The sequence below is a fragment of the Ruditapes philippinarum genome, unplaced genomic scaffold (genome assembly GCF_026571515.1).
Source record: "Ruditapes philippinarum isolate M1 unplaced genomic scaffold, ASM2657151v2 ctg68_1_1_1_1, whole genome shotgun sequence".
In the NCBI taxonomy this organism is placed as follows: domain Eukaryota; kingdom Metazoa; phylum Mollusca; class Bivalvia; order Venerida; family Veneridae; genus Ruditapes; species Ruditapes philippinarum.
In genome coordinates, this window is record NW_026860464.1 from 472,936 (window position 1) to 498,884 (window position 25,949).

At 30.5% G+C, this 25,949-nt stretch overlaps 1 protein-coding gene across 1 annotated transcript in view; it reads right to left on the bottom strand.

The window, feature by feature from the left end:
• LOC132760166 (protein unc-93 homolog A-like) overlaps window positions 1-24,775 on the bottom strand; it is a 69,763-nt gene extending 44,988 nt beyond the window's left edge. The window contains exon 1 of the mRNA XM_060752082.1: window positions 24,595-24,775. The gene's annotated coding sequence lies outside the window, so the exon portion shown is untranslated. The remainder of the gene's footprint in view (window positions 1-24,594) is intronic.
• Window positions 24,776-25,949: the final 1,174 nt, after the last annotated feature.

Here is a 25,949-nt window from a genome sequence, read left to right on the forward strand (position 1 = left end):
TAATAACACTAGAATTGATAAAGTGGAAGGGAACTTTTCACAGCTGTTACACAGCACTTACTATAATGATATTAATAATGGGGAAAAAAAAGATGGGAAAGGGCAGTTATTTAAAACTTAGACAAATATTGTTCGTAAACATGAAACATTTCTTTAATCTCGGAACGTTTACTTTTATTGAAGTTTGTAGCAAAGGCATTTTAAAAGACGATAATACCGAAGGGCTTAAGAATCTCATAATTTACATTTAAAACATTAAGGGAATGGGTATGAAACTTAAAAAGCCTAGGCCTGGTGTTATGAATTCATAATTTGAATTTTTTTGACATTTAATTTACAGTTTTTGGAAATACTTGAATCTCAAATTACATTGGAAAAAATGCATGTCCTTTCTTTCAAGAAAATGACAAGCAAACAGTAATATTCCTTCGGTTAACTTATTGACAACCACACACTTTTCAGAAGTTTATGTCTTTGTTGGATAAATTTTGAAAAAGGTATTAAGTTTATCATCATCTTGTCTTAAATGCAAAAAAAGAACCACTCACATAACAAAAACAACAACTTGTTTGGCAAGTTTAGGTGTAGTAGTTTTATCTCATTTTACATTGGGTAAACCGTTCAACAGTAAAATAGTCAACATATACTAGTAACCAATCTTTACCTTCATATAACCGTCCATGAAAAGGCCCAATCAAACAGGCCTACAATATTCTTTAACATTAGGCCTCAAAAATGTTTTACTTTCATTTGCCAAAACCTTATTTTTGGTGTCCTGTTACGCTTTTGCAAATAGAACTCATATGTCATAAAGCTGAACTTAAGTTTGCTTCTCCTGTTCTTTAGTAATCGGTACAATAATAGTGATTTATTATTTTAAATGAAATTCAACAAACCATTTTGCTTACATTTTGTTACCTTTATTACAAACAATTTCACATTCAGAGCTTCTATCTACCAGTGATACGTATATAACATGCTTTAATTGCATTCTTAAGACATTATTAAACATATATTTGCCCCTTCTAGAAAACGAGTTGCAAAGATGAAATAAGTACTGTAAACATGTATGACTAAAATTATCAGATCTATTGATAATGATATCTGTGATTGATTCAATGAATATTCATGAAAGTATATATCATATTCGTATTCGAAAACAAGATATAATCCTCGGATGAATCAAATCTAAGATTGTATTATAACAACCTGCTTCCTTACGGAAATGCTTACCTCCGCTTAAGCTTGATTTTTGCGTTTTTCAAAGATAAAATGCTACTAAACTACCACAACTTGATATACAAATATAATGGAATAAAGTCATTAAATAAGAATGCGTTTTAATAGTTTTTTTCTGAGTGAAACGTATAGTGGGAGTGGGGAAAAACCCCCAAGGCCAAAAAGAAAAACGTAATACATGATAATTGAAAATCTCAATATGGTTAAAAGTGTTCGTGGTAAACAAATGAACATCAAATGTCATTCAAATTTTGAACAGTACAAGTGTGTTTTGCCAATGAGACTTAAAGAGACACATACATATTAATCTATCGATACAGATGTGAAAATCGTAGCATTTCTACAACTGCATGCTAACATTTTAAATATATAGTTTTATTTCTTTTTTCTCATTTGTTTGTAGATTTTAAGAGATTAATATTCTGAAAGAAGAAAAGGTGTTATTCCCATTGAGCAATAAACACACACTAAATATGGGATCATTGCATACTCCACTTCATTTTGCAAATTTACTAGAGACAATAAGTTACAGCGCAAGAATTAAACTTGAACATAATTAACTTTCGATTCCATTAAAACAAGAAATGGTTTCATAGATCAATCTGCTAAAGGTACCGTTTAAGTGGGTGTAAATTGGCGGAAAACTTGATTTTTCATTCGCTTCTTAATTTTAAGACTTACACCAATGAAGCGTCTTGCAGAAACAATTAAATGCTCATATTTTATGCATTATTGCAGCATAATTAAATCTTCTTTTGTCTATGTTTTAAGTATGTAATTACTTAAGAAGCCAACTGACTATCCAGATTGAAGAAAATGCAATTACTGTTTTGCGCGCGCGTGCGGTGGAACTTATATTTGAGTAAAGAGAAATGAAATATGTTCCCAACATATCTTAGTCGTCAGAAGTCTTTCTTTCTAACTTATCATTAGTATTCTACCCATTCAAAACATTAATTTGTATAATAATACTTTCATTTCAGTACATTTCGTGATAGTGTCTTTGTGATTACATTCCTACGCAGTTGAATTCGAACCGTGCAATATTCTACAACAATACACTCAAATTTGATAGCTATTTCCTTATTGAAAAACACCGTAGCACATTGTTAATGATAACACACGAAAGTTAAAAATTAATTCACGGTTTAGTGGTATGACCTTCATTTCCCTCATGACCGATTTGCCTTAATTGCTGATTGTAATAATCAAATTATTACATAGTGGTATATTGTACGAGTTCAAACTTTTCTTATTACATCTTATCATTTAAGTATTCGTTTACTTTAACATTAATCAAATTATCAAGCAGTGCTTTGGAATCTTACAACTTAAAAAAAATCTCTATTGATTTTGTACTAATATCTACGGGTTTTCTTTCCTTTCTTTTCTCATATTAAAAACGTTACCTCTAGATAACAAATTCCTAAATCCAATTGTCTTTAATGGTCTAGATAATTATTGTTCTCTCCTACGCTTTAAATGTTTGTTTTCAATTTATGTTCACAAATAACTATTCACATGATTTCATTCAACAAACCAAAGTTCAGTAATTACGTAGAAAGAAAACATTGAATGTCCTTCCCTATAACATACTATTGATTTTGTTGAAACTTTGTTTCTTCCAAAATATGAAAACAAATATCAACAATGGAAAGGCGGCAATTACTGAACGCATGTCCCAACACCTAACCACTTACTCGGAACACAGCAAGGCAGCGAACAAACGCAGGGCACAAGGCCACAGCAAGAAAGAGACTACTATGTACAGCTTTTACTATTATTTCATATCAAAATTCAACATATAGGTTTTTCTGATTCATTATTGAAAATAATCTGTACGTACTGTATGGGGTAATGCTTGTGTGTTTTCTCAATCTGAAAGATATTGATAGGAGCCAATCCTTTTCTAATGATAATCTAATAATAACACAGCTCTATTGTCATGATCCACGAGGAGAAAACATAGTTAAGTGTCGTAAAAACATAATAGGAATTTGGATATAATGTTCGGCATGATTACAGTGTGGCAACACTGCAAATGAAATGTCAAAACCTAAGTGTATTTTAAAGTATATCTATTTAGGTTCAATCGTGACACACATATTTACAAGTTTCAACTTACATATTTAATCACTTTTTAGCTGAGCAGTATTAGTGTCATATAGAGAAACTGTTACAGGCCTAGAAATTATGTTTTTTCCCAAGCTATGTCTCGGATCTCAGGATATTTATCAGCCAGTTTACATTCTGTGCAGGTTTCTGACCGATGAAATACCTGAAATCTGAGTTTAAGCATAGAATTGTTTTATTATGACCTGATCAGGAGCCCGGTAGAGCTGATAATCTTTGATCCTTGGTTTAGGAGACATAACCTTTAAACACTAGGCCTAGGTATTTGTGACATTATGTCTACAGTATGATAAACATACATGTATATTCTTATATTAAACAAGAAATATTTTTAAAAAGACACTCGGGCAAAGTAAAACTGGTAAACTTGCATACCTGTACGTTTTATTTTACCACTACCCTTTAGATTTTATAATGGCAAAAACTATCATATACATTTATTTTACAACCGTCCTTAACATTTCGTTTTAGAATGGTAAGAACTACATTTACATTTTGTTTTAGAATGGCCGATGAGATTCCCAGATTTCAATTTGTAATTTAAAATGATTTAAAATGACCATTGAAATTTCTTGTTATAATATTCAGTTCTCCCCTGTGAGTTATACAGGAAGTCAACCGATTTTAGATGAGAAATAAATGGTTCAGTCACAATATTTATCAATTTTATTTGTATCATGTTTGTATCGAAAACAATATAATCTAAGCAGATTCCTAGCTGCGGAAGATTTTGATTTTTGGTAAATTTAAATTTTTCTAGAACATAAAATAAGCCTGTGTTCGTCTGAGCATCATGAAAACATTCATGTTCGTAAACTAAAAATTTCACCATATTCATGTTGAACATTGCTTAAGTCGTTGCTAATGAGCTTATTGTCAATAAATCGAGCCTCTAACATTTTTCGGCGTTCTTTAAGTAATATAGAGTTACAAAGAAACCATACTGAAATATATTATTTAGCAAGTATTCATTTCGTTGATAGAAAAGGCAAGATTGTCATGACATTAAAAAATGTTCTCACTCTAGAATTACCTAACCTCAGACATTAATTTAAATTTGATATTCTAGATATAAAATGTGTTTAAATGCTAGCCTTTGTTGTAAATGAATAACTTTGTAGTAATATTCCATAAAGAATTGATATTTATGTTGTAAGAACTATGTGATTTTTTTATTTTCAGTACACCAGCCGAATGTTCTCAAAACTGTGCTTGCTTATGTTCATGTTTACGGTAATACGTAAATGTCTATAAAACGCGAAAATTGATATTTATGTCGTAATAAATCTGGGAAAAAAGTTGTCGATAAGTGTACATGTATTTTTGCATTTTTTATTTTTATTTATTTATTTATTTATTTATTTATTTGTTGTTGTTGTTGTTGTTGTTGTTGTCGTTGTTGTCGTCGTTGTTGTTGTTAAAATACATCATTGGAAGCTGAACTTTAATGCGTTCTTGTTGATAATGATATTGATGATGATGAGATGATGAGGGTGAGGATAATGTAAGATGATGTTATGTGTTAGACATAATTTAGAATTGAAACCATTAGCGTCACGTGACACCTAAGCCAAGACCTTTGATTATCTACCGAGTAAAAGAGTTCACCTTGAATATATTTATTTTATTTAAAGTACAAAAATGCTTAAAATGACTTTTTTAAAATACTATTTTCTTTCCATTATCAATATAAAGGTACTTCTATGCTAAAGGATGGTATAAAAAATTTAACCCCAAACACGCTAAATGCCTATTCAACAATTCATCATTTTAGGAAAATTTTAGAAATAAGTATTAACTGAATAGCAAACAGTGTTGACCAAGATGTGGAGAACTGATTTCATGTTAAGAGAACTTCGTCATATCCATTCCCTGAATAATATTCAACTTTAACCCCATTTTGACAAACACACAAAATTACTTGTGCTAAGATCACCTCAATTTGCGATTGGCCATTTTGCTAATGCATTCTGTTTTCATTGAATATGTCCACACTGTGTACATTTCTACAAAACAGATTGAAAATAATATTAGTATTTTATGACTAACTTCTAGGACGATTTAAAGTGTCATTATAATTGACAATTAACAACATTTCTTAAATAGCCTCAATACAAATATAGTCTATATAAAATCATAAATGTCAAATGGAATACGATTCTAAGAAAATAAATCCCTAATGCTTGAACATAACAAGTATGGTTTCCATTTTTAAAACGAAACTTTTAAAGGAGTTTATGTTTGCATACATTTAGTACATTTAACATATTACCCTTAATAAAATGACAATCAGCGTGTAAATTGTTATACGTTAGTAACATGTAGCTAATCAGCCCTAATTTGAATTGTATAAATCTTTTAATTATTTTTAATAAAACAAATTTGGCCTATCGAGCTATATAATATGATTTAGGAAATGTCTTATAAACTTATAATGAAACACAGTTCATTATCCTCTAAATACATTAACTTGACGTATTATTTAAATACATATTCCCTTTAATCATTCTTTTTTACAATACATTTGTGTTTTGTTTTCCTAATAGAGAATTTATGCTTCGTACACATATGTCTACTAATGCAAGCACTCTTGATATAAAATGACAAATCAAAAGAATTAATTGCTTGTGATTAGTACATCTGTTAAGTAATAACTTGAAATCGGTCGTGCATTAGAAACATTCATCAATGATTGCAAATAAAGCATCATATACTCTTCTGCAAATTTGCATTATTCACATTTCTGATCACACTAAAACAAATGCATGATTCCACAGTGAAAGCGCCTATTACAATTACAGTGTTTATTTAAAGATGAACATTTCGTCTGCTGATGGCAGTATAAGATATTTATTTGGACGAGAACATGTAATTTGAATGACACGTTATGTTTCATCTGGTAAGTTTATTTTCTTTTTATAACAGTTCAATGCACCGTGTATAAACATAATCAATTTTATAAACGCGGCAATCATTTTTTTGTAGACGTCTGCATGCCCAAGGAAAATTAAATGGTGTGCATGCATTGTATCAAACATAAAATGAGGGTCAAGTCGGCGATGTTCGTCAATCTAAATTGAATGAACAGTCGGGGCTCTGTGTTTGGTAAGAAATATTAACTAAATGCTAAAGTCTTATAATAATATGATGCAGGATTATATAATTTAATATAAAAAATAGATATGTTGGAACTGCGCATGCATTGAAGACAATTTGTGTTGTTTTGTATTCACCAAGAGTGAAAAGTATATCAAGTGTAAGAAGTTTTCATCTCGATTATTAAATCTTCTCAAATGATTGGGTTCTTTTTATTTCAGCCAAAACTGAACCGAAATACAAACTCTTGTTGGTTTATTTATCTGGTATTTATTCAATGAAATGCAAAAATTATTACAAGATGCTGTCTGTCTATTTGGGTGAGAAAAACTTTCCTTGCATAGCAGCTTAAACGCCTATTGATACGATGTTTACAGTTTTGTATATTCTTTTATAATATTCACAATATACTCAATATAAACACACACAAAATCGCACAGTTGAAGTTTCTTTTTACTGTATAAGAATATCTGGTATTTATCATGTACTCATAAATGAAATATTGAGATTTATTGATTAAATAAAATGCGTATTTTCATTTTTCATATTTGGCTGTAAAAAATTATTTTTCACTGCAGTGAAATATATATAATCGTATTTTCACTGGTGTCTTGCAAGACTACTTTCTTCGTAATTTAACCAATACACAAAATTAAAGGAGAAGCCTGAAGAACTGTAAGGTCAAAAAAGAGAAAAAGTATTTATTAAAAAGAAATTTCAAGTTTTTTATTGATACAGGAGTTATTTTCATCTTGTGACATAAAATTTTCATATTTAACACGTGGCTCTCGCCACTCGTGAAACATTTATTTCATACCACTCCATGAAAATAAATCCTTTATTTATAGAATAAAACTTGAATGCCCACTATTTATTCAATATAATATCTGATATTAATTCAATATCATACATAAAGTACGTATTAATATATAATTCATATTCATTTAAAGGACATTGTTCCACTAACAGCTTCTTTAAAACAGTGACTTGTCCGGTTCCGACACATCATTATTCCGTGTAGCATACATTGTCACCTTTGTGCAGCGTCGGGTTAAGCCCTAAATTTAATAGAAGTTAACCAGTTCTTGCACTGAAGTGATGACATATTTATTAACCTTATTATTTAACAGTTATCAAACCAAAAAATGAAATAGATTTTGTTAAACAACAAGAAACATGGTATGACTTCTTTACAGAATACACGTTGCTCAAATTCATTGTAATTTATATCTTTGCGAACCTTCACTTAAAACACAAAACCGAAGACAAAATACCATTCGAGATACCCTGCTATCACACACAATACAACACACAACACACAAAAAAACAAGAACAACAAGGAAGGGCGGCATTCAGCGAACGCAGCCCCCATAGGGTCCAGCAACACAGGGCTACCGGCAAGGAGCCCAGCAGGACAGGGTATACGGGCAAAAACAATTAACAACCCTTTTTTGTGAGTATGTAATTGTTAAAATTAGGGAAAGACTAGATCATACAACAGAATAATTGGTCGCTTTAGTGTGCTACAATCGTTTTAACTTTTTCTAACATACCTCTTATATGTGCAGTCCTTGACAATTACTAATTGAATTGCTATTTTTCTAATGCATCAGCTTGAGAAAGGCAATTAATTTGTCAAAGTCATTTTCTGTATATAATTTCTTCACATATTCCAAGCAATCGCTTAAAGCGGTTTCTTATTCGATTTTGGTATACAGAATCGATAACTGTATAGGGACTGTGCAGTCACAATTAGAGAGGAATGAGTGGTATATTCAGAAAAAAAGTCAAGAAAACAAACTAACAGACAGACGGACGGATGGACAGACATAAAGAGAGCGATACACCTTCTTTGGCTCATTAAAATTTATTCTTAAGACAATGATTTGATGAATACGATATTGGAAAAGTGATTTATTACAACTTGAGGGATTTAAGAACTGATTAATGTTTGTACTTTTCCATCTCCCACACCGCAAAACAAGAAAACATCAAAACTTGATATTGATATTTATGGCCTTTTAAGGGATCTCTTTGCGCAATGAATTTCATGAGATAATTAAGTAATGTAGGACGACCATGTTGTTAGCATTATCATTATTTAATGAAATAACATTACATAAAAGACGTTAGACATTCTTAAATTAGAGGTAATTTTTGTAAGTTAGTCGTTTAAGATTGAGAAATATTGCAAAAACGTTTATGCATAACATTAGTAAAAATTATGAAAAGGAAAAAGAAATTGTATACCGTTTTCAGAGGTATGATCGTGTCATCCATATACTGTACATTATATTTAAGGTATCTATTTAAGGTTAGTGACATACACGATTAGCTGAAATGCATTAACGAAATTAAAAATGTGTTTTGTCCAAAACAAAATTATATCGAACAACACCATCAATGCTTTGACTTTTTAACAAAAACACATTTTATAGATACAAAATTCTTACTTTACCATGCCCATTTAAATAATAAGTACACAAAAGATATTCTTCTTCACCTAAAATCCTAAAATGTGAACACACATCTTCATTTAGAATAAACATTTAGTATAGGTTAGTGTTTATTACTAAGCATTAACGAAATTAAATTGGTCAAGATCAGTGCAGTGTTTAGTGTTTGAAATTTTTTTTTTATAAAAAAATTATTCAGCCTAAATTTTTCAAGGTAAATTTGCTATAATTCATTTGAAATACCGAAATTCTATTGGACAAAAAATAATTTCAAACACTAAAACGTGTTTAGGAGAACTGTACATGTAACAGGGTATTACTTTAATCATCTCATGTCAAAACATGTCTGGCATTAAATTCACAGGTTGAGTATTAGTGTAAAATTCTAATTAATATCATATTGAAACTATACTATATTTTTGCAGTGGGAAACTTTGGATTAATCAAGTAATGTAAACTTTTTGAATTGTTAGTGTGTGATCTTATTATTTGAGTTCAAGCAAAAATAAATTGAGTGAAAATCTTATAATTCGTTTTCTGGCTTTAAGATCCAGAATTTTGTAGGAAAGTTTAGCGAAATTAAGTGGTAAATATTATCTAATATATTCAAGCTGGACATAAATGAACGGTAAATCCTATTTTACGTTATGAAGCAGGGCAAAGATTGAGTGGTAAATCCTATTTTACGTATTGAAGCAGGACAAAATTGAGTGGTACATACTATTTTACGTATTGAAGCAGGGCAAAATTGAGTGGTAAATACTATTTTACGTATTGAAGCAGGGCAAAATTGTGTGGTAAATCCTATTTTACGTATTGAAGCAGGGCGAAATTGAGTGATAAATACTATTTTACGTATTGAAGCAAGGCAAAATTGAGTGTTAAATACTATTTTACGTATTGAAGTAGGACAAAATTGAGTGGTAAATACTATTTTACGTATTTAAGCAGAGCAAAATTAAGTGGTAAATACTATTTTAAGTATTGAAGCAGGGCAAAATTGAGTGGTAAATACTATTTTACGTATTGAAGCAGGGCAAAATTGAGTGGTAAATACTATTTTACGTATTGAAGCAGGACAAAATTGAGTGGTACATACTATTTTACGTATTGAAGCAGGGCAAAATTGAGTGGTAAATACTATTTTACGTATTGAAGCAGGGCAAAATTGTGTGGTAAATACTATTTTACGTAAACAAGTTTGACAAAATTGAGTGGTTATTCCTGTATTGTGATTAACTTGATCACAAGAATATACGTCTTTTAAAAAATAGTAGAAATAAGGCGTATATCTGATATTACTGACAAATATTGTCTGCTTAAATTTCAAGCGTACAAAGTCTTTGCGCTGACAATAAGTGATAATTTTGCACCAAAAATATAATTTACTGAAAAGCAAAACCATATTTCTTGTCCTGATCTGCGAAATAACTTTGTTTAGTTTTAGTTTTATTGATTTATTGGCACCGATTTTTTTCAATTCAATTAGCAATAATGCTGAGAACATGAATATTTCTGGATATTATGCTGATAAATTTGGGCGTGATTTTAGTAGAGACTTCTGATATCAGGTTTACGGTGTTTACACTGAAAGTGACGAAACCGTCTATGGAAATACAACTTTACAGACAGAAAAAGAGAGAATATTTTTATTTGTAAATGTGTGTTTGGCCATAGGGAGTGGTGAATATATGCACGCTTTTGTTCCTTGTAAACAAATCAGCTTTGTAGTGATTTACAAGGAAGTAGCACAAGATGACTGTGTGAACCACAAAAGTCGTGGAGTATTTAAGATCATGTAAAGAGTTAAGTAAATTATCGGGAAAAAGGACAAATTTGCGCTTTCTAATATTTAAATCAATAAGGAACAAACGCGATTCTGCCGTGTTGCAAAACTGTGGTGTAATAATCCATGAGAACTTTTTCAATAGCAAATCGATAGAATATGCAAAGAGTACCACTAGTATTTTGTTGTACAGAAGTAGATATTCGCAGGGTTTTTATTGAGAACACTGATTAGACATTACTTTTTCCATAATGGACGTCCGATGACAGCGCGATTATTTTGATGATACCATTATTGGCAAAAGATGCCGGTTTCCATTCAAAAGACAAATAACAATACAGTGTCTATCTCTTTCTTGTATGTATCTAGAACCATTCTAGACAATAATGCTTATTTGTACTATGTCAATTCATGCGCCGCCGCGAGAGATTATTCGCCATCGATAAAGCAATTAAGGACAGAAATGACCTCATCGGATAAATGGCTTTTTCGGGTAAATAGAAAATTTCGCGAAATCGAGATGTTTTATTCAATTAATATCCGCTCACATATCATGTCCAAAGCCTTCTTTCTGTGTAGCGGCATGTCTATATGAACAAATATAGCATTACATTTTGTCAAAGACATTTTAGTATTGGTTTACACAAAAGTTAATGACCGTAACTTGTTATCAAATTATCTAAAGAGTAATGTAATAATGGTAAATAGATTGAAACCAAAGTTATATACAGAAACTCAAGATATTATATGATATCAAGCAAATTGACTATGCTTCCAGTCTACCAAAAAAGGGAAATAATTCACAGAATATTTGATATTTACCACGATAGCTTTAATAGAATAGATTATATAATTGTATTCCATTCGTACAATTTCATTCGCATAATTTCTTACGATTAAACGGAATCTTTTGAAAAGTACATTTTGATTTCTTTAGATATCTGAAATCGCTTGAAAAGTGAATACTTTTGGTATTTTATTTAAAATTGTTGCTGTAATTCATGTGATTTTAACCTTGAACATTATCAAATCGACTAACGCAACTATTCCAAAGGTATATGCACTGATTTTACCAAAAGATATCAAAATAATGAATAAAAATATATGGCTTAAGTCCCATTGAACCTCATTTATTCTTTAAGATTATTTGGCGTCCAATGAGCAATGAGGAGGCTAACTTTGAAATTTGGAAAATCTGGAAAAAAATAAAATCAATGCTGATTTAAATTTCGGAAACAAAACAACTGTTTTCCATACTGCTGTCTCGTACATTTTTGTCAAGAAAAATATACACTTGAATAATGTCAATACATCAGATGGCCACGATATAGTATTTGACATCAATACAGTTATAATCATTGTAGGCAATAATCTCCTAGGACAAACATACTGTTCTGAGACGAACAATGAGCTTTTTCCAGACGTACAATCGCTTTGTTTTGTGATGTTAAATCCAAAAGAGAAAGGGTCTAAGAAATAAAGTCTATTATGTAAGATTTTCATTAAATGAATGCCTCCGATTTACAGACAAAGGCATAATCAGCAAACAGTAATCTCCGAGCCTAAGAGGTCTTAAAACGCCAAATAAAAGTAGTTTTAAGAGATTTTAGATCATTTTAAAACGAAAATATGGACTAGTAAAGATTAATATTAGATTTGGAAGTAGTGACAAGGGATTTGTAAGACATAGAATTCCAAAAGCATTGTTTTTTTGTTGTTGTTTTTTTTTAATTGTACCCCATGGCTTTAATATTACAACTAATACAAAATGCAATAACATATATGCAATACATAAAATATTTAGTATATGACTTTAAACTATGCAATTTACACAGATGTGTCTTGTCATGACTAACAATAAAAATGTTAAGCAAGAGTTTGATTCAAAATTGATAAATTACATGTGACGTATCTAGGTTTAGATTGAGAATTATTCTTCGTAGTTGATGAATATGTCTCTTTTGATTACTTAGATCCTACCACATAAAAATATTTCTCTAAATTGTAAGTGGGTTGTGTGAACTGGCAACTATTTGGTATTTTACAGACATTAGTGTTCGATAGAAGGTGGCAAAAGCGTCTAGGATGAAGGAAAATAAAACGAAATTAGATTTTATTTATCTGGTGGACAGCTATCTGTCGATTAATAGATAATGGAAGAATTTATGTTTAAAGTGATTTCATTTGTGCTGTTTGTATACATTGAAGTCATGCCGTGGTTGCAACGACTATTGTGATATCACAACTTTCATTATAGACTTAAGCCAAAAGTGACTTCACACACTCGTCAAATCTCGCCACGTTTCGTGAATTATGAGAAGTTTGACAGTTGCCACATAAAGAATATTAAATATGAAAAGTGACAACGTAGAATAATTTTATGGAAACAATTTATATAATTCCTCCAACATTTTGTTTTCCACATATTGATTAGAATAATCCATTCACGGACATTTTTATAACGAACTATTCCATAAATAAATTGTTTCAAAAAAAATTACGTAATAAAGAGGGGTGTATAATATACATTCCTACATATATGAACGGCATCAATTGTATCTTCTTATGAATATTCTTATTACAAAATGTAGTTTTTATTTCGTTTTAATTTTTATTTGTACTTATGCATTTGTACTATAATTATGGTAATGTGGAGCGAGTTGTTAATGGGCGAATCGTCAATAGGACGAATCGTTATCAATTTTTAACACAGAGGTTAACAATTATATTTGATACACACATGTGCCACAGTATTGTTCATACGTAAATCATGCATGGTAAATTGTGTGTTTTTCCTCTTCGAGGCAAAGTCAAAACAACCGCAATAGGATACTGCTTAAACATACGATACTGGAAACTAATTGGTGACCTTGTAAACCAGTTACCATTTTTATTTAAATAAGATGAATTTATAAAGAAATCTAAACCTTCCTTTTGTGTAAATAGAAACACATGTAAAATGTCCTATCTATGAGCTAAGCACCGAGGAATTTCTCTTTGCACGATTATTGCCCGGCAAGAAGTTGATTGCCAATTAACGCATAAGCGAGACTACGTATAATCATTTATAAGATCTTCTCAGTTCAATATTTGTCTCTAAGTTATATCCATAATAAATTCATTCCGTACAAATAGCAAACATTAGCTCTTTCTAATCGGACATCCATTTAGTCAGCGTTAATATTTAAACTGAATAAAAAAAATTTATTAATAAAAACAGTAAATTGAATCAGAACTTAGTAATTATAATTTGATATATGCGTATATCGAACTGTTCCATAAAAGTGCTAGCTCTGTCATTCAACTACGCCAGTAGTTAATACAGATTTAATGGTTTTGAACATATTATTCATAATCAATCAAACATAAATAAGGACCAAACAAATTAACCTAAAAGTTCAGATACCATTAGTCCTAACCTTCTTCCTGTAACATGCATTTGTATCCTAAAATGCACATCAGATTTAAATGTAAGCCGTTGGAAATTAATGTTTTAGTACTCAAAATGGAAACTTTTCAAGTCAACGACACAGTAAAATCAGAAGATTTTCCAGGTGAAATATAAAAACTACCTTTATACCCCCTAGCACCGCCCAACAGAAATCTCAAATGGACGCCTTTTCTTTTACAGCGTGGGAGTAACAATATTGTGAAGCATATACCTGGTAACGATAAGAGCAGCTGAGCCTCACCGAATTGTTATAATTAAGAAATACCATTAGCAGGTTGTCAAAGAAGACTTATTACACCATGAAAGCAAGCTCAATGCAAGTCTACTATTATCGGCACCGTTTACTGCTTGCATAAGCTTTTTTTTGCAAATAACAAAGTGCTGCTACGTTCCGTCTTATTTTCGTCTTGCTTTGTACGAGAAAATTATCCGTATTTGTACAATGTCAATTTAGCGACCGCCGCAAGAGATTATTTGGCATCGATAAAGTAATTATATAAAGAAACGGACCTCGGATAAATAGACCTTCCTTACAAGAGAGAGTTAAGGGAATTCTGAAGATAGTGTGCAATATACAGCAGCTTGGATGTCTGCTTCAAAACAAAACAGTTTTTCATTCTTAAATCCTTAAAGACTCTTAAACCAAGATTCAGTTTTAACTATAATTTCAAACACAATATACGATATTTTAACCTCTTTGCATTGCATTTTCTACTATGATTTACAGATAAAAACTTAGGGACTATGAAATGGAGGCGGCTCAGTATTGAAACAATGAAAATGTAACTGATCCAGTTTGCCTAAAATGATTCATTATAAAGTGCTCCCTACCTGTAACAGTCATAAAGCACCGGATTAAAAAGAAATGAACTCTTCATTGGCAGAGTATGCATCAGATATCCTTTTCTATCTTTAGAATGTCAGACATGTATTAAAAATGTTTTAATATCCAAAAAGGTACGGCTTAGCACGCAGTAATATGTCATCGGGATAGCAAATTGTAAACAAAGTGGTATTTTGACTTGCATACAAAATACTTATTTACTATAATTATACTAATTGCCAATAGATCATTAGAAACAAAAGCTAGTTGATCTCTGTGGTAAATGAATTTTTGTAACTGTAACACGATACCAAAATTTAAGTTTTTGAGAAATATAACAAAGTTTAGGCATAATGGGTCTTTAAGAAATATTATGGTTAGTAGTATGGTATCTGAACAGTGACAGTAGCTTATTCAAAGGTTACAAGTTAATCATTGCAAAACGTGAGAGAGAAAAAATATAGTGAGTCCAGAAAAAATAAGTAAAAAATTACTGAATAAATTCTAAAGTTTAAAAGAAAAAATTTACGATATAACAAAAACCCTCATTTGTTATTCTTTTATTTTACTTTTGTTGTCATAATGAATATATTTTGTTCATCGTCGGGACAATGAAGACCAATATTATTTCGTAACAAAAGTGTGTTTTGATAGTATAATATATACGAGAATAAAAAATAAGTTTATATTGCATAAGACATCTGGTTTATTACATAAATCTGTGTGATATAAACACTTTTTTCCATCAAAGAGCAAACAGTGCAAATTGAAAAATTAGATGGCACAAAAGTCTGAAAGACTAAGTGCAATGACATTTACATGAATGTCTTCCAAAATCAACTAGTCGTGACCTTTTACGTAGTCAATAAGTAAAAATACATCTTTATCAAATATACTGTATGTTAGTCATAACATTTTCAAGTATGTATATTTTCTACATGCTGTAACATTTGTCATAACAGTTTTTAAGATAAATATATTCTTAACATGCTGACTGACACAATTAGCAAATAACATGAAATCCTAATTGTTATCTGAGTGGTATATAATTGGTGTATCTAATTCAAAATGAATGCTACAGCAATGTCTTATATAACTGGTATTATCTAACATTTGAAAATTCGAAACGACTGCCTCATTACTTTATTAAAATAAAGACTATAAATAATTCACAACAATCAGATTTACATTTCGTGTCTTATTCGTTTTTTAAATCGAATTCTCAAGTTTAAATCAACATGAACTCATAACGAAACATACAATGTATTTGTTGTGTCTACCGAGGTTTATACTGGGTAAGCATAATATATTATCTTAAAATTTGATATTTGAAAATACTGAAAACTGCTTCTGCGTCTCTTTTAAATGTAAAAATAACCAACTTTGTGTTTACACAGAGAAGATTTGCTACGTTTTAAAATGTACACATTAATTATAGGTAACAGTATGAATACATAGTGTCATTAAAATCTTGCAGCTTGTTTAAGAAAATGCCAAATATACTAGACCAGTACATAGGGAATGCAGCTTCCCAAACATAGTTTGTGCAATCTATTATTAAAATCATATATATTCATTACGAATTTACTAGATTTCTATATTTCTATACAATTCCGGCCATAAAAGCAGTTTAGCCAAATATGAGCATAGTATATTCTATAATTATACAGCAATGACGTTAACCAATGAAAGGAAAAGTAAATAAAGTCTCGATTAAAACAGCATATGTTCCTTTTATATCTCATAATTACGCGAATGTCTCCTTGAATAAAGAGACAACGTCAAGACATATTATTTTCAGTTCATTCTACATGTGTCCATTGGCAACCAATAGTAGTTTATAATTACGTACTAGGAACGTAATAATCACATCTGGCGGTCTAGGAATTGACACATCATCAATCCTCGAACTATTTTACCATCAGACTTGTGTTTACTGTCACTTAAAATTTGCTATAACATAAACATAACATTTTATTTATTACATCAATGACAAGTATACAGTGTGGGTGCGAGTCTTATATTCTAACGATAATTCTATGTGATAACAGTAAGACATTGTTGTTAAACTTGCATTTGTTTTATAGGATTAGGGTAAGTATGTTTAAAATGAAACTGTTTGTTCGTCCGTTCATCCGTCCGTTCGTTCGTTTACTTGTCACACCGATAATGAAAATGTCATATGGCTACTTTCCATGGCTTCCCCTTTATGCATTATTTTAGGTAGAGTTGGCATCTGAGTAGAACCAAAGAACTTCCGTAAGCGAGCTGGAGAGCTGCCTCACATGTAAGAATCCAAATGCCTTTATAAGATCCATTAAGATAGAATTATAAGACCGTTTGTATAATCCATCTCCCATATTGAAATACACTTACTTCGATTATTCTTGCTATATAGTAGGACAAAAATCACTTACACTGTTTATACTAAGTTTATAAAAAAGCCAATTCTGAATCAAAATACGCATACTGGGTAAAATTAGTTCGTTGTCAACATATGAAAATTTAAGTAAATGAGAACAAAGATCAACAAGGCATGGTGACGTTCCCAAATGCAACCCCCGACACAACCCAGCAACAGCAGCAGGGCACGCAGAAGGCACCGAACTAAAAACGGTAGAGGACACAAGGGGTGGTGAAAGGAGGGGAGGGACATGTAATAACTGTAATGATCAAAAACAACCATCTTTATGGTTATCTCAGTTAACCAATAATGTTACATGGACATCCATTAGCATTGACTTCACTCAAGGTCAAGGTCATTATCAAAAGTTTTTTGTTTTTTTGTTGTTGTTGTTTTTTTTTTGTTTTTTTTTGTTTTTTGGCGGGGGTGTATTACTTTCTATAATGGGTAACGTAAATGAAACAACCTTAATAGACTTTGTTTTACATTGAGAGTTTTTGGAAAAACACAACGGAGCATAAATGATCATCTTGGAACCCAAAGTAGAAACTTCTGATGTTGCTAGACATTTAATGCGTGTAAGAAATCATTTCCCGGGCTTTTTCGTATGTTTACATTAAACTTTTCAGACAATGGCTGATTGATTTCTCTGTGCTTGTATTTCAAAGCATTAATATCTTTGCAAAGAGAACAATTTCAAATCTGAACATTCCAGAGAATGATTCAGGAATTATCTCATACATGTTTTCTTTAGGCATAAAACGAAAGAGTGCTTGTTTTATTTTGATTTGTTTTGTTTTGTGTGTGCGTGAGTATGTTATATATTCAACATCTTTCTATTGCATGCATATATTTTTATACTAGCGTTATTTTATAGCTTTTATTGATGAGACTTGTCAAAAAGAATTTACATTGTTATAAATTCGTTACGGTACAGAACCTCGGGACATATCTACCTCATCGAGGCTATAATCTCCCTTATATCCCTTATGTTAACAAATAGTTCAGTCCTCATAAAGTTACATAAAATAACAACACTTAAAATACACAATAAAACACTCCTGGCAAATGAATGCATTAATTATTAATCACAACTTCACCACAGTTTAACAATCTCAGTGTCCTCTCGGAAATTCAATCTCGATACAATGCATGTAATAATTTTAAAACTTTCCAAGTATAATGGGGAACAGCGTAATCTTTTTAAGTTTCGAAACGGGTGAGTACGAATTAAATGATTCGTTTCTTATCGCGTGTCCCCAATAGTTACATTATGTCGAATGATTACAAGAAAATGACCTCGATACGACAGTAAAACAAACGCAGCCTATGTGTGACACGCTGCATTCTAATAGCATGTGTGGAAACATATTAATTTCAATTTGTTTTAATGGATCAACGTTTGTACATGAGATCTCTGTTAGGTTAATGGGGAATATGAACTGACTGCTTTATTCTACTTTAAACCTGAAAGCCTATAACTTAATAAATTTATAATACACGAAACCAAAACCTTGTAAAAATGAGCCGAGACTTTTAATATATCATTTATAACACAAACAAAGGTTGTTTAATACTATAAATAATTTAATTAGAATATTGATAGATATAACAGAAATGTTCAATATGGTTACATATATTAAATATTCCTTTAAAATGTTAAGTTTGTATTTAAGTGATTTTTATGAACATTATTACGTTGATAATTTTGTTCTAGAACAAACTGTTAATTGTTACCTTACATATATCATCTCGGACCATATATATCTCTCACTTCCTAACACCATTCATACATATAATTCTTTCACTGTTTGTTGTTCTGTATAATACGAAAATACTATTAACATGATTATTTATGGTATAAAAGACCTTTCATTATGGACTAATTCACTTTTATTACTTATATCACAATATGTCAACCCAGTTTCTCACCTTCTGTTTTCATGTTTTATCATGTGTAAATTCTAAGGAAAGTAAGTGTCTTTGACCACCCGTAATCACTCTTTGTTTGGTAAATTTGATGAACTGTTTACCACTCAGACCAGTTTCCTTAAATTTCATAAAAATACTCAGAATCTTGGGCGCGCCATTGATTAAACAATAAAGTTTTACTTTTAAAATAAAAACAGTTATCTGATATCTAAAAATCTATGGAAAATGTATTCATCATCATCGAAAGTTCGTAAATTTTATTTGTGAAGAAGTCTGTTTTACATTTACAGTTTTCAACTTTTCAAACATAAAGTACACATATTTAGTTCACACAGAAAATGGATAACTATATATCTATGTGGATACCATACAATTGTTTTTCGTACAGAATTATAGGCTTCAAATAATATAATCAAATATAATTCATTCAAATCGGATATCTTCATTTTTAATAATGCATTTTCATATTGTCGGTTGTTTGATCCCATACATAACAGTATCACTTGAATTGATTTAATAGTACTTATGAATTATTGATTGATTCTTTTTCAATATTGCAGCACATTTTGATTGAAAAAGTGTTTAGAATATATGATTACAAAGTAATTTTACACAAGTTTATTAACACATTAGATTTATGTTGAAAACGTTAAGAATGCATTGATTTTTGGTGCTGTGTTATCGTACCAGTTCCAGTATGTTGATATACTATTGAAAGAATAGTTTATATACATGTAATGAACTGCAATTTATATAATTGCATCATGATATAAAGCAAATAATGTCATGCTCATTGAAAGGTATTGCATTTGTTTGCAGAAAATCTTAAATGGACTTCCTATCTATGAATCTGGACAAATATATCCATCATGTCAGGGAGATTTTCACACAAAATAGATTTGTTATGTTTTAAACTCTATAGATTTTCACACAAAATAGATTTGTTATGTTTTAAACTCTATACACAAAAATCATGTGGACTCGATATGAATATAATTGTGTCGCAGGGTTATTTTTTAAAGAAAGGAACAACTCTATTTGGCCGATAATAGGAAATGCAGCTTCCCATATATAGTTTATTCATTCTTTTATTCAAATTAGACATATTCAGTAAGAATTTCATAAATTTCAACAACAAAAAATCAGAGATTAAAGTATTTACTCAAAGATGAATATGTCATTTGTCTTTAAGACTGTAATATGCCCTACCAATTTCTTTTTATGGTAATGGTCTATATCTTGAGATATTATCAAAGACCATTGAGCATACTAATTTCGGTTGCGCACTGATAAGACTTCTTCAACAATATAAAACATTATAATTTTATTTCCTTTTATACACCCAAATCAATTATACCTTTGGAAAACAATATTAATTGTTCTGAAAATGTATGCATGGTAGATTCTAACGAAGGTTGTAGTTAAATAATTGTTAAAGGCAATGTCTCAGAAACTGGTGATTTTTTACTTCTTTAGAAAGAGCAAACATGAATTTTATAACGTTTAAAAATAAAAATGGTTCTATAGAGTATGTCAGATGTTAGAAAATAAATGTGCAATAATTTGCCATAAAAGTGGCAAAATATAAACAACGTTGCATTGTGACTTCCATACAAAATACTCAATCACTATAACTGAACTAATTGCCAACAAGTAACAATTGAAAAAGATGGTAATGGGTAACGTTTTGGAAACAATAAAAGTAGGCCTAAATTAAAGAGATTTTGAGAAATAAAGATAAAAAGCATTTATTGGGCATTATTGGCCTTTAACATTCACTGCTAGATTTGTGCTAACTGCTATGTCTTGCCTTTGAAAAGTCCTTAATTCCCAATTTAAATCCAAATCTCGATATTCTCAACGGTTTCACTTGCATGTATATCAAAATAAGAATATTAAAGGCACATAATGCCTCAAAAATGAAAAAGAAATATTTCTTCAAAAAGGGCACACATTAGTTTAATAACGTTTAAATAAGAGCATGTTAGATGCTGATCACCTGATGAAAGTAGAAATGAATGTAAAATTATTAGTAAATGTAAACAAAGTACATAATAGTTTTACTTCCATACAAAATACTAAATCACTATATATATATTTGTAGTAATTGCCAAAAAGCAACAGAAGCAAAAGAGAGTGTATGTAATTGGCCAATGAGTAACGTTTTGGAAAATACAACAGGGCATCAAAACATAAAATCTGTTGAGAAATGTCACTGCAAGCATTTATGGGGCATAATGGGCCTTTAAACACCTAGCCTACTACAGGCGAGAAACCGGTTATGACCAGTATCATCCAGAACATTCCTGTCGTTTGGTCATGAACTGCACTGTCAGTACATATTCGGAATGAATATTTTCCCTAAAATGATAAATGGTTGTGGCCAGATTGAAAGATTGTCAAACAAGGAAAGTCGGTACAGCTGATATCATTCAAAAAGGTTAAGACTCTAATAATTATTCGATTACAAATCAATCTAAACTAATCACGATTGTTTTAAACAGTAACTATTGAGCAAATGTACTTGTCTCGTATAACAAAGCTTATAAAAACAACAACAAAAAAACAAAACATTCTATACATCAAAACATTTGAGCAATATTTGATTTATACAGCCACATAGAGGTTCTAGATCAAAATGAAACAAACAAAAACATTATGAGTCGTTGGAGTGATTTAGAAATAAAAAAGCCCTCGACAATCCCAAGAGGTTGAATAATTTCCGTCGTTCAGCTGAAAGTCTCTCATACGTTCCTATTATCCCATCAAATACACAGAAATAAATCCTTTTGAAGTATTTTAAATATCCATTGTATAACATTTATTACTGTGGCTGACTCAGTTATGCACTTGTTTAGATATGTGTTAGATTTACTCTTTAACTTTGTACTTAAAATGTTTGTTTGTGTGTTTTTGTTGTTGTCTTTTCAAGTAAACCATTACAGCTGCAAGTGTTTAACCATGTCAAAATAGCAAACACTTCTTGATGCAGTAGTTTTTGGATCGTTTAAGACAAATATTTTGTTACCATAACACGTTTAAACGGGTGTACAGCAAGTAAAGTTTGAGCAAGTGAAAAAAATAAACCAGGACGACTTAAAAAAACATTTGGCATAAGACCAATGGTCACGCTAATGTCTGCTTTATTTAATACTTTAAAATGGTGACCGATATTAGAAGTAAAGCTAGTATATAAATGTCATTTGACATGGGGAAAACTTGACACATTTATACCTACTTAATATGTCCATACTTTCAATGTCAATACATTCATGTCAAATTCGGTCAATATTCGGACTAAACTTGGGATTGAATAGTCTTAAAACATTAACAAGAAAAGACACGTGATTGAAAAACTATTTAGTATAGGTTTGGTCTTTGGATCTAGCAAAATAATTTGAAAACATGTGTAAAAAAATCCTTACATTTAACCATGATAAAGTTTAATCAAAGGCATTTGCCAACAAGTTGACAGATTTTTTCATGATTTATTTTTAAAAACATTTCAAAAACTTTATACTCATTTACTTTTTAAAATGTATCATTGTTAGAGGACTGTGCGAATTTGTCCAACTTCCTATTGTAATGCATATTGCCTGCCCTTTTCTTGTTTAACCCTACCCTGCTAAACTAAAGTGACATTATGCTCAGTTCTTCATTGTCAAATGAAATGAACTGAGTAAATAATTAAAAAGGTTGACTATTATTATAATGGTGATTGATCAACAGTTGATATTGTAATATGTTTATGATAAAATATAAATCTACCTCAAATATAAAAAGACTGCCGCACTTATTTTATAAATTGAACATTGCAGGTAAATTACAGATATTTCCTAAGGCCTCGTGGGATTTATCTGTTTATGGCTCTTGCCAAGTAAAATGATAAAATTGAATGGAATTATGGCAAAAATGTAAACTTATTCTTACTTTCACCTGTACATTCACGATAAAGCTTTGAATGATTATAATAAATAATGAATTTGCACTGCTTTTAAATTTGTAACAAACCATTTGAAGTTTAAGAGATTTCGGTATCAAATTACAAAATCTGAGCAGGGTCTGGTCAGGGTCTTGTCGGACTATACGGATGTGCAGGCTGGCCAGGCGCTATACAGGTGACAAAGGCTTATTACTTTCGAGTTCCAGAAAGGGTCAACTACATGGGTGTACACATGGAAGTAATTCAAAAAGTCACTTTTAATCTCTTAAAACTAATCAGATATTTTAAGGTTGCTATAAAAACCCAGTGCACACAAATTACTATTTAGTGATAATATTTTATTTCTTTACATTTTAAACAGTAACATGGTGTAATTAAGGAGTATTTTGTTTTATATTATATAAGTAAGTAAAAGTCATTGTCAAAATCTTGCTATTCTTACGATACTTTTAGTATTATGGAAACAAATTTGAATCACTCATACACCATTTGCATGTAGAACAGTTCATTGCTGCATTCATTAAGAACATCATATTTCATACTTTTCGGTGAATTGACAATTTAGGAGGGTATGATATTATATATTGGTATCTGATTATATAACAATCGTCCTCGCTTGATTTTATTTTAGAAATTATCATCATCCAAGATTCATAATGATTAAGAGTTTTGGTCTTTCCTTAACAATTTATTACCAAAAATTTCAGGACCCTTCAATTTTGGCAATGCAAATATTTGTATGTTTGTGTTATTTTCTTGTCCTGACTGACTTGATAACCTGCCATGGCTGAATATCGATAACCAGTCCAAGAATTAACGGTAAATGTTTAACTATATTTATACTTGTTTTTGAGGGAAATCATAAAAAAAGATTATTTCATCTCAAATAATACGATAAATTAATCAATAATGCCGGTAAAATCTTCTTAACATCTCACATGAAAGAAATGATTCCTTAAATGCACATTCATTGAAACATGTAATTTATGTTACACTGTTTAAGCACAATAGATTCTTAATTCTTAAATGTAAAATATAGCAATTTGTAAATTCAATTTTATATTTATAAACATAAGTTTAAAGATAAAAAATAAATGTGATCTAGAATACCATGATATTGTTTTCATTGTTAATCGCTTTACTAAGCAACATATATATTTTCAAATATATATATATCCTTAAGTTAACTACAAAATATTCTAAAATATTCAAAAAAGTTTTTACTTCTCGTCACGAAATTATTATACATTTAACTCACAACGCAAGAACGTTAAAAGACATTATTCACCAGGAGAAAAAATCCAACAAACAAAAAAACGGCATATACTCACAAAATTTACAATCCGTCGTGAAATTAGTGAAAATCTCCCTCTTGATATAAAGCCTTTTCTAGACACTGTGTTATACGCTGGAAAGCTCGCCGGTACATCAATACACAGGGAAGTAATTCAATTGCAGTATTGATCAATGATATAGCCTCTCTCCGTGCTTTGCTCGTACATTTTCACCAAGACCTTTCGCTAGCAGAAGCTACAATCGAGTGGCTTTGAAACGAAAACAAATATCATGCTTCTGATAATATATTAATATACAACCGTCTTAAAGCGACTATCAATATTTTGTAATATTGTATAGTAATTTCACTAGTATTAACATATTATTTAATCAGACAGACGTTGATTTTGTTTTGTAGTTTTAATAAACTCATTTTGTGGTCAATAATGTAAATATTATTCCATTCTCTTAACGGTATTGCAGATTTGGTAATAAAATGTACGATGTTAATTCGCATGTTCACCGAACATCGGTGTTTCTACTTAGGTACCCGTTCGTACCTGAACTAATCCACGGGATGACTCTTGAGGTCTTCCTCCGAATGTCGCCATATGATCTATAATATCTTCGTGCGACGTACATCCAAAAAAACATGACACCGTGAAAGCAATACTAGTATATGACCGTTATATTCTTTTGATAATATATTTAAATTTTATCATCAACCTTTACAACGTTAATGTCTGTAAGTCTGGACATAACCATTCACCAGTTTTAGGGTATACTGTCTAAAAAGCGAACAGCACAGACCATGTTAAAATATTTAAGATCTAAGTTTTCACTGTTCGCACGGGTACAATTTGTTACCATCAGTAAACCAAGGGTTAAATCTACGAACAAACGTTTGCTAAAGCCACGAATTAATTTGAAAATAATTCTTAATATGTTTCACATACATTTTTTAGATTACAGTTACGTCGGCTTTCCTTTAGGTTTCTAAAAATTTGATATTATATACAAGGACAGTTTTTTCATCCTTTCCCAATTATGTAAAATTGATTATTTGTATGTACATTTTGTATCATACTATTGGAATGACATTTTTTGATAGAAACATAATAATCTAATTTTTCAACAACAAAACTCACAGTGTCGTAGTAATAATTATTAAAAAATGGTTCATTTATATTTAAGCACTTCCAGATTGTAATGAGAAAGCATCCGAGAAAGAAGTCAGCAATCAAGAAAATATGGAACATGTTTTTAGATACAGTTTAATTTATCATTTTATTGGCTTAATAACTTTTCTTTGAAGTTCTTAAAAATTCTCTGTATCTCTTTCTAGTGGTGGTAAATAGGCACGCAACTTTTATGGGAAATGAGTTCATTTAATGCCGTTCTTCCTTGTTGA